The sequence below is a fragment of the Carya illinoinensis genome, chromosome 10, assembly GCF_018687715.1.
Source record: "Carya illinoinensis cultivar Pawnee chromosome 10, C.illinoinensisPawnee_v1, whole genome shotgun sequence".
Taxonomy (NCBI): domain Eukaryota; kingdom Viridiplantae; phylum Streptophyta; class Magnoliopsida; order Fagales; family Juglandaceae; genus Carya; species Carya illinoinensis.
The window spans coordinates 18,718,112-18,728,387 of NC_056761.1; positions in this window are offsets into that span (position 1 = coordinate 18,718,112).

Sequence of the window (10,276 nt, forward strand, 5' to 3'; positions counted from 1 at the left end):
TGACTATTTCAAGACTGTCACAAATTCAAAACGATCACCAAATCTCAATTTCCTCCAAATGATTTTTGACCTATAAATTTTCTGAGAGTTGCCAGAAAGTTATAGATTTGTCTTTTTTAGCCTTAAAGAAAGTAAAATAAAACTAAGTAAAAGAAACCTTGATAGACAAGGTGGTTGAATGGAGGGAGGAGGGAAGAAGAGGAAGGAGGAGCGGCAGAAATCAGATTTGGAGCCCTAAAATTTTTACTAGAGGGAGGCGCAGGGGGGGGGGGGGGGGGGGGGGGGGGGGGGAAGAGGTAGGTATGGTTTTTTCTTTGTAATTCTCTTTTTTCACCTCTAGCTAGCTTGTTTCAAGTCAATTTATAGGTTTACTTTGGTTTGATCTCTTTGTGGGTAAATCATTTCTTATATTTTATTTTAAATAAATATTAAGAAAACAAAAAGAAAAACCTTCTATTTGTGTAGTTTTTTTTTTTTTTTTGGAATCAAAACATGCCTTTATATTTCATTAAGAAGTGTCAATTACAACTTTGTCCTTAAAATCAAGCTATACAGACCCTCAGGGCCGTCTTCCATCCATGCTAACCCTTCATTCATGTTTAAAGCAAATTTTGCTAAGAAGTCAGTAGCCTTGTTTGCCTCTCTAAACTTATGAGAAACTAACCAATGATGTCTGTTACTTAACATTCTCCTTATATCTTCAATTATCTGGCATCCCCACTCCCAATTGTCATCTCTTCCATTTATAGCTTTAACAATACTCAAAGCATCTCCTTATGTCTTCAATTATCTGGCCTCCCCACTCCCAATTCTCATCTCTTCCATTTACAGCTTTAATAATACTCAAAGCATCTCCTTCAAACTCTACTCTACCTACTTGCCTCCTCACATAGCCTCATAGCTTTCCACATGGCAACAGCTTTTGCTTGAGTAGTAGACATGACATTAAAATGTGGCATACGAGCAAATAGCAAGATATCCCCCAACTAATCTCGAATCACAATTCTCACTTCCACCCTCTTGTTGTCCTTCACAAAAGCAGCATCCCAATTGAATTTCGTTACCCCTTCTCTAGGCATCGTCCATCTCATCAACTCTCTTCTTGCAAGGTTTTCCATTGAGCTTTCTATATAGTTTGCTTCTTTAAACTAGGAAATTGTCATCACAGCTTGTTTAAAAATACTAGCAGGACCGGTAAACAGATCTTCAAATATGAATCTATTTCTTTTCAGCCAAATGTTTCTTAAAACTGTAGCAGCCAGTTCCAGTTCTTCCACACTCAAATTCTTTGTCATCTTCCTCTATACAAGCCTAAAATCCACTTTTTCTGATGACCATTTATGAACTGGACTACTCCCATCTACCCCAGCACAATTCCAAAGCACATGACAAATTGTTTCTTCATATTGATTGCAAACTGGACAACAAGGTTTATCAAGAACCTTCCTTTTAAATAATTTTCTTCTTGTTGGCAAGCAATTATTTAAGACTTTATGTAAGAACATTTTAATGACCCCCAGGATTTTTAACCTCCAAATGTCACTCCAACCTTCCTTTTCAAAAGATGCATTTGAAGACTCCTCAAGTATCCTTCTTTGCATTTTAAAGTGATATGCATATTTCACATTGAAGACCCCACTCATTGAAGGTGCCCATATTTGCTTATCTGAGCTACCAGTTTTACTAACAGGTAAACCACAAATAAGTCCAGCTTCACCTTCATTAAAAACTTCTTTCTTCACATCTACCTTCCACTCACCTTTATGTTCATCAATTAGCACAGCTACCTTATCTTCCTCAGAGAAACATTTGATAGGAGATTAGACTTTGTACGAAGAGAGTTAGGATCCACCTATCTCTTCATATTTTAATACTCTCTCCATTGCAAACCCTCCACACCAACCCCTCTTTTAACAAATCCATAGCCCAATACAAGCTCCTCCAAATTAAAGGACTTCTACCCAAGTGTGCCTCCAACACACAAGAAGATTTATAGAACTTGTCATGCAAAACCTTTGCTGTAATGAACTTTGGATTTTGCAAAATTCTCTAGTATTGCTTAGCTAAAAGAGCCTTATTAAAGCTCTCTAGCTCCCCCACATTTATTTGAATTTTCCAGTCTATCACAGCCCATCCACCTTATCTTTTTGTTGTTTTCTTTAAAGCTCTACCAAAACTTGCCATCTCAGCTGCAATTTTCTTGCATAGTCTTTTGGGAGTGCAAAAACACTAATGTAGTAGGTTGGGATCGACCGGATCTCAACGTTTAAAAGAACTTCTTTCCCAACAAGAGATAGGAAGTGATCCTTCCAATTGTTTATTTTTTGTCATACTCTTTATTTAATGCATCTAAAAGTATCATACCTAGATTTCCCAACCATTGTAGGTAATCCCAGGTACTTTTCAAAACTGTTCTAAACTTGAGCACCCAGATCTTCCATGATTCTCTCCCAGTCCCCTCTCCTACCATTCAAGCTAAACATGATGGTAGTCATCTATTTGTTGAGGCATTGCCCAAAACCTTTTTGTATAGCTATAGAATGCTCCTGATTCTCACCCATTCCTCCCAACATACCCTTCCAAAGATGATGCAGTCATCAACAAAGAGGAGATGAGTATACTTTACTCCTCTTCTTGCCACTGCCATACCTCTAATCAGTCCTGCCCCTTTTACCTCATTTAGCAAGCCACTCAAACCTTCAGCACATAATAGGAAAAGATAGGAAGATAAAGGACATCCCTACCTTAGACTCCTTGATGATTTTATCACCTCTCCAGGCTGTCCATTCAGCAAAACAGCATAAGAAACAGTAGTAATGCAAGCCACAATCAGACTAATCCATCTCCTCCCGAACCCCATTTTCAGCATAATTGCCTCAAGATAGCTCCACTCGACTCTATCATAGGCTTTTAAAATGCCTAGCTTCAAGGCCGTAGCCCCCATTTTACCCTTGAGTCTAGTTTTCATAAAGTGTAAAGCCTTATAAGTTGCCACTATATTGTCAGTGATCAACCTACCAGAGATAAAGGCACTTTGATTCTATGAGACCACTCCATTTAGCACTTTTTTCAATCTATTTGCCAAGGCTTTTGCAATTGGCTTGTATAAGACATTGCACAAGCTTATTGGCCTGAAATCCCCCACCTTTTTAGGCTCAGAAAACTTTGGGATCAAAGCTATATATGTGAAATTCAAGGACTTCTCTATCATACCACCATTCAAGAAACTAAGAGCTGCTTCACTGACCTCTCCACCAACAGTCCCCCATAAACTTTGATGAAAACAAGCACTATAGCCATCTAGACCAGGAGATTTGTGAGGGCCCATATCTCTCAAAGCTGCCGCCACCTTCTCCCTACTAAATCCTTTTTCCAACTCCTCATTCATACTACTTATTACTTTTGTACCAATGCGATGTATGCATTCCTCAATAGCCTTTATTGAAGGAGATTCAGATCTATACACATCAGAAAAGTGCCTCTTGAAAGCCTCAGCAATCTCATCCTCTTCAACCCTTAAAATTGATTGAGCATCCATTATTGAGAGCACTCTATTTCTTTTCTTTCTTTGATTGGCACAAGCATGGAAGAACTTAGTGCTCTTGTCTCCCAAGTTGTATTAATTTCTTTTTGCCTTCTACGTCCACCTTATATCCTCTTGCTCAAGCAGTTTCCCAACCTCTTTTTTAAGCTCTTTTAATTGAGCTACAACCTAAGGACCCTCCACATCTTGCAATTCTTTTATTTGTTTTGATAGTAGCTCAATATGTCCTCCCCTTTCCTTGTCCCTCTTTCTGAAGCCCTTTGTTAACTCACCACTACATCTTTGTAACAAATTTTGGACCTGCTTAATGGGTTCAAGTGTTAGCTATTTCCTATCCCAAATGCTTTAACCAACTTGCTTCGAATTTGAACAAAAACCTCCTGTTTCTTTCCCCATATTTTCCATTCCTTGCAGTCATTAAAATAGGTTTGTGGTATGAGCTTCTGGCAACCAGACCTTCCACCATTAATGACTGAAACCTCCTTCTCCATTTCTTATTTGCCACACACCTATCAAGTCTTTCTTTTGTAAAGTTATGATCACCATGACCATTACTCCATATAAAACAGTCTCCCACATATCCCATATCAAATAATTCATTTGTTTCTAAAGCCTCACAAAACATCACCATATGTCCCTCAGGTCTCAGCTGACCCCCTTTCTTTTCACTTTGGGCCAATATTTCATTAAAATTCCCTACAACACACCAAGCCATTCCTTCTCTAGGTTTTAATGTAGACAATAATTCCCAAGTAAATTTCATCTTGGCTGCCTCAGGGTGCCAATAAAATCCTGTAAAATTTCACTCTTCTGCACTATCTTCTTTTCACTTTAGCATTAATATGCCATTGTGAGAAACTGGTAATCTCCACTTTCACTCTACCCTCCCAGAACAGAGCCAAACCCCCTCTCCTCTCAAGTGAATCAACCACAAAACAACGCTCCATCCCAAGTTTAGTTTTCAATCCCTCCACTCTTCTTGTTTTCACCATAGTCTCCATCAAAAACACCAAAACAACCTTTTATTCATAACCAAATGGCTAAGATCTTGAACTATCCGAGAGTTACCAAGCCTTCAGTAGTTCTAACATAAAGTAATCATTGCTCTTGGTAGGAGCAGCCTCCACCATACAATTTGAGCAACCCCACCATACAATTTGCATCCATACCCCCCATTTCAGCAACTCCCCTTCTCATTATTTTTCCTCTCCCCTCCAAATCCCAACCTCTTCTATATTACATACTATATTCCTTTTCAAAGCCTTATTGGAAGCTGGAGACTCACCATGAGATTTTTAGACACAAGTCCTCCTCTTCCAGCTACTGGTTCTCCCCCTCCTTAATTCATCATCATGCTGCTAGTGTGCTAGAGAGAACTCACTATAGTAGTAGATGAAGTTATCTCCTTAGAATCATCCTTTGAGCTTACTGTAATTGGTACAAGGACATTATTTGCTTTGATCAGCTTTGGTTCCTCAACCCCTTGTGACATCCCCGGCACTTTTATCATTGTTGTTCCACCATCCATGCTCCTCTAATTCCGATCCAAAACACCACCACCCATCACCTTCTCTCCACTTTCCTCCTAATCAACACTAGTAAAGCTCCCTCCCATTCCTACAAATTTTGGTTATCTATCATCTTTGCATCTAACTATTGAGGCCCTTATCCAAGCCCCAAATTGGTTTGAGGCACCTTCTTCTTGTGAACCTCCCACCTCTCCTCCCAAACACCCTTGTTTCGAGTGCATTATACACATCGAAAGCAGATCCTGGGTAATTTTTCATACCTAAAAGGGATCCAAATATGCTTCCCTTCAAAGTTCACAATCCTCCCTCGTGCTCATGGTTTTGCAAGCTCACACTCCACTTTCACCCTCAGAAATCGACCCCAGGCTAACTCATTCTCCTCCCCTTCCACCTCCAACACTCTCCTGATGGACTTGCCAATAGCTTATCCCATCTTGCAATTCATCCCTCCTAGAGGCAGATTATACATCTGTATCCAAAAGTTTGCCATTGAGAAATGAAGAAGATGAGCCTGCGTACTTCCATCAAACAGCTTTAATGCAAATAGATAATTGTCAAACAACTAGCAAGAACTCTATTCCTATCTCCCTAATTCGCAAAGGTCACCACAAAGACATTAGATCCAATCTCAGTAAATTCCATACACATATTAACTCGCCATATCTTTTCCATCATCTTTCTCACAACCTCCTTTCCAATGATTCGATCTGAGCAGACTCTTCCTACTAGACTCCTTTTACCTTTCCTATGTAACTCCTCCATATCTCCCAAATCCAGTGCTATCGGCTTACTCTTCTCTTTGTTTAAACGTAATCACTCCCACTCAACTTCTATTTCCTCCATCTTCAACCTTCATAGCCACCGTCAATTGCTGACTGCACCTCCTCTTATTCCTGCAAGAATAATAGAGACTAACTAACTTCTCCTCTGTCGCCTTCTGAAGGGGAGAGAGAGAGAGAGAGAGAGAGAGAGAGAGAGAGAGAGAGAGAGAGAGAGAGAAGACGTTCGTACTGTTGTGTTGAATTTGTATTTTGTTTGTGTAGGTTAAATTAGTTACAGTACTTGAAAATTGTATTATGTAATTAATCAAATGTTAAATAAAAAAACGTGTATGCAAGTATGCATGTGGTCCAATCACAAATTAAACAGCCAAGTGTTAGTTTTTTTTTTTCCCAAAAAACATTTAATTAAAAATTTAAAATAAATATACTTTTTATAATGAAATTCACTTTTACATAAAACTACACATACCTATAGATACACTAGGAAAAATTAAGCAATAATCTACCTAAACCATAAAATTAGTAATTTTAATTTCTTATAGGGCCGAGTCATTAAATTCTTTATTCATCACATAATACCAATAATCTTTATAAATTTTTCTAAAATAATCTCAAATAATTAATATTTCTTCACGTGTTAGTTATTTGTAACAGTCCGTTAGAAATTCAATGGTAGAATTTCTATAGACTTTAAGAATCTCGTTAAAATTCCGTAAGTTTTCACAAATCGACTAATCGCAAAGGTTTTAGTCTGTCAACATAGTCAGTGTTATCACTCACTATGGTGCCAGAAATGTGATTTTAATTGTTTGAGGTAGTTAGAAGTGTCAGAATACGTTATGGTCTATGCCACTAGACTCAGTTGATTATTTAGGATTTTATGGCGCAATAATCCATTTTCATAATTTCGGACGAAACGATTGTTCGAAACTGTAAATTTATTTTTAGGAGCACTTCAGGGCCGAGTTTTGGTAAACAATTTTCACTATAGGTTAATATCAATATTTAGGATTTTTTTAGTACTAAGTTTATTGTGCATTTTTTGAAGTGAATAGTAATGTCAATTAGCGTACTAAGTGCAGTGTTTTCAAAATCACAGTATGGAATGTCCAAATTAGGTTAGAGAAGTTTTATTTAGCTACTTGGGAAGATCTTAGCCACACATAGTGAATCGTATTAGACACTTGGCACAAAGAGAACCCATTAGATGGATTTGTGAAGGAAATCAAGGTATGAGATCATGCCACCTAAGCAAAACTTTTTTTCATCTGATCAACCAAATTGAGCCAGATTAAAGAGATTTTCAACCCTAGTAAAACCCTAAATGGTTGGAATTCAATTGAAAACCCCAAAAGCTTGGTTGAAACCGAAACCCTAAACGGTTTCCCTAAACCCTAAAGTTGGCCTCCAAACCCCTTTTATCTGATTTCTAGCATTATGTTTAATCACTTGATTAAGGCTCCGTTTGGAAAGCAAATCCTCCTCAACTCATTTCATCTCATCATTACACCTTTTTCAAATCTCCATACACTTTTTCAAATTTCTATATAAAATATAATAAAAAATTTAACTTTTTCAAATCCCAACACACTCAGAATATTTAAAACTAATATTCTAACAATATTTTATTCAACTCAACCCAACATCCAAACCCAACCTAAATCACTTCCATAAGTTATTATTTTCGCAAATTCTTGTTATGACATCATTATCCAACCTTTTAAACCTTGAAAATTTGATTGGGTCAAGAAAAATTGGATTTGGGCTTGATAACATCTCAAACCTAACCAAACCCCCTTTAAAGCCCAAATTGAAACCCACTTGGTTAAGGCCCACCAAGACCCACAAATTTGGCCACCTTGGTAAAGCTTCCTAAAGAAGTTTCCTCCCCCACATGGCAAACCATCCACTGCCCTTGTCTGCACCCAATAGTGCCTTGATGTGAAGGAGAATCCACCTCATCAACCTCCATAACTCACAGCTTCTGCAGGCAGTCCTTTGGCCCTCACTATTCTCCACTTTATGTCACCTCCAATTGAGGGTCATTCAAGTCCATATCTTCCCCATCCAGAAGTCTTGAGTCGTGCAAGACACACTTCCTTCCCTTTCATCACTTCTTCACCCCGTTCTTAGAGAGAAACCCAAAAGAGCTCTCTCGGGCAGATTTCTAGGACCTTTGTGTGAAGCTTTTTGACCCTTTGTAAGTATTTTCACATTATGACTCCTTAATAAAATTTGTTCTTCTTTGAGTCTAGTTTCTTTATATATATTATTCATCCCATTTCATGGTCATTTGTTTGGTCAAAAGTATTTTTAACCAAGGAAAGGTCATTCTGGGCGAAAAACTGGAGAATATGTTATGTTTTGGAGTTTTTGACCAAGCTAATGGACATATCTTGGTCCGAAAATTTTATGTAGTGTTTTTAGCATATTTTTATGAGTTTAAATTGAGATGTTTTTGCATGAATAAAGTTTGATGATAGATTTTCTTAGATCTAGAAACTTGAAAACTGGAAGTGGAAAAACAGTTTTTGTTCGAAGAAAGTTTGAATATTTCGAGGTTTGATCTTACTCTAAAGGCTTTGATATTTTTATATGATGATCCTAAGTCTCTTATTTTCATGTTAGGATGTTATCTTCAAGATATTTAATATTAATTTTAAAGATATGATTTTTCTATGCAAGAGGATTTTAGTTAGGCCTAAGATTTTATGTTTTTTCATTAAATCCATGTTTTATTGATTTTTAGCCATGTGATTTTAAGTTTTATGGTTAGATATTATTTAGGACACATTTTGAAACCATGTGATGCTTTATTTCAAAGATCTCACTTCTTAAGCCATTGATCAAGAGATTTATCAAAGCTAGTTGAGGAAAACGTTTCTGTTTTTGGATTAAGTGTAAAACCAAAAACTCCAAGTGTTATTTTGTGACTTTGGTAACTTTATTTTGATGATTTAAAGCATGTTTGATCTTAGAATGATGTTATGAATATGTTAGAAGTAAGATTTGATTTTTGGAATTCTTAGAGATGTTTTGATTTAAGGTCAAAACTTGTGATTCAAGTGTTTGGATCCTTTTACAAAAAGTTTGGTGTTGATTATTAATTTTTTCTAAATAGATGTTTTAAGTATAGTTTTAAACTTAGGATATGAAGATATTTGTTCCAAAATTTTGGTTTAAGCATGAGTTTTGAAATTGGAAAGAATCGCAACAAAAATCAAGAGAAATGGCCTATGGATGTTTCGGCCATAGTGTGTTTTCCATAGTTGTGATTTGTTTTAAATTTTTCTGAGTTAATATTTGAGTTTTGGACAAAATTGACATACGGAATGTAAATTTTAGAAATTTTTGGAGTTAGGATGTGAAATCCTTAAGTTAGGGGTAAAATGGTCATTTTTTCACATGTAGAGGGTAAAATGGTAATTTTAGTCTAATTTGTCTCTTTTACACATTTATAATTGTTAGTAATTAAATTTCTAACTTTTAGAATACCATCTTTCAGTTCCTCATATTTCACACTTTCTTCTCATAGAACGCGACGATCGAGTTAAGTTAGCCTCTAACTTACTATCAGTTTACTTTGTATGTATGATGGATAAGGGAACTAAAATTTATGTATGTATGCTATCATATTTGTCATGCCATGCCACTTCATTACATGTTTATTTTATGCATGATTCATTCTGTCACGAATATTTATCTGTTACACAATCTATTCTGTCACGTATTGCTATATGTTATAAGTATGTCATGTTAAGTATGTCACATGTTACATATATGTCATATCATGTAATATTCACTATTGCAAGTGTGTCATGTTAAGTAAAGAAGTCAGATCAAGTTTATGTTAAGTCAATTTTCAGATCACGTTCATGCTAAGTTATTCATGTCAATCACTACCCTAAGTGTTAGGATGGAATAATATCTTAATGGAACTCCTCTGTTCACACTGGAGTGTCTAAATAGGTGTGAAATTCCCTGGGTTGATGAAGTACAATCAACAGGGTACGAATGGGGCCTAACTAGCTGGTCACCAGAGCGCGCCGGGTACTAACTCCGATGGAGCCATATTTTTATTTTACGTGTGTTCACAGCAAATGTGACACAAACAATTCATGGGGCCACAACAACTGTGGAGCATGAAGTATAGGGCCACAACAACTGTAGAGCATACACTATGTGAGATACAACAATTGTGACACGTAGAATACGTGGAGCCACAACAATTGTGGAGTATGTATTAACACATTCATAGCTGGTGTAGATACATGTGTTGTGATGCAGTAATTGGCAGGGACACATGGCTCAAGGGGACCCATGTAGCACCCATATGGTCACGTTATTAATTAAATATATTGAACAAAATTTCAAGTTCATGTCAAGAAGTTAAGAATAAGCAATCATGGTGACCCCATGAG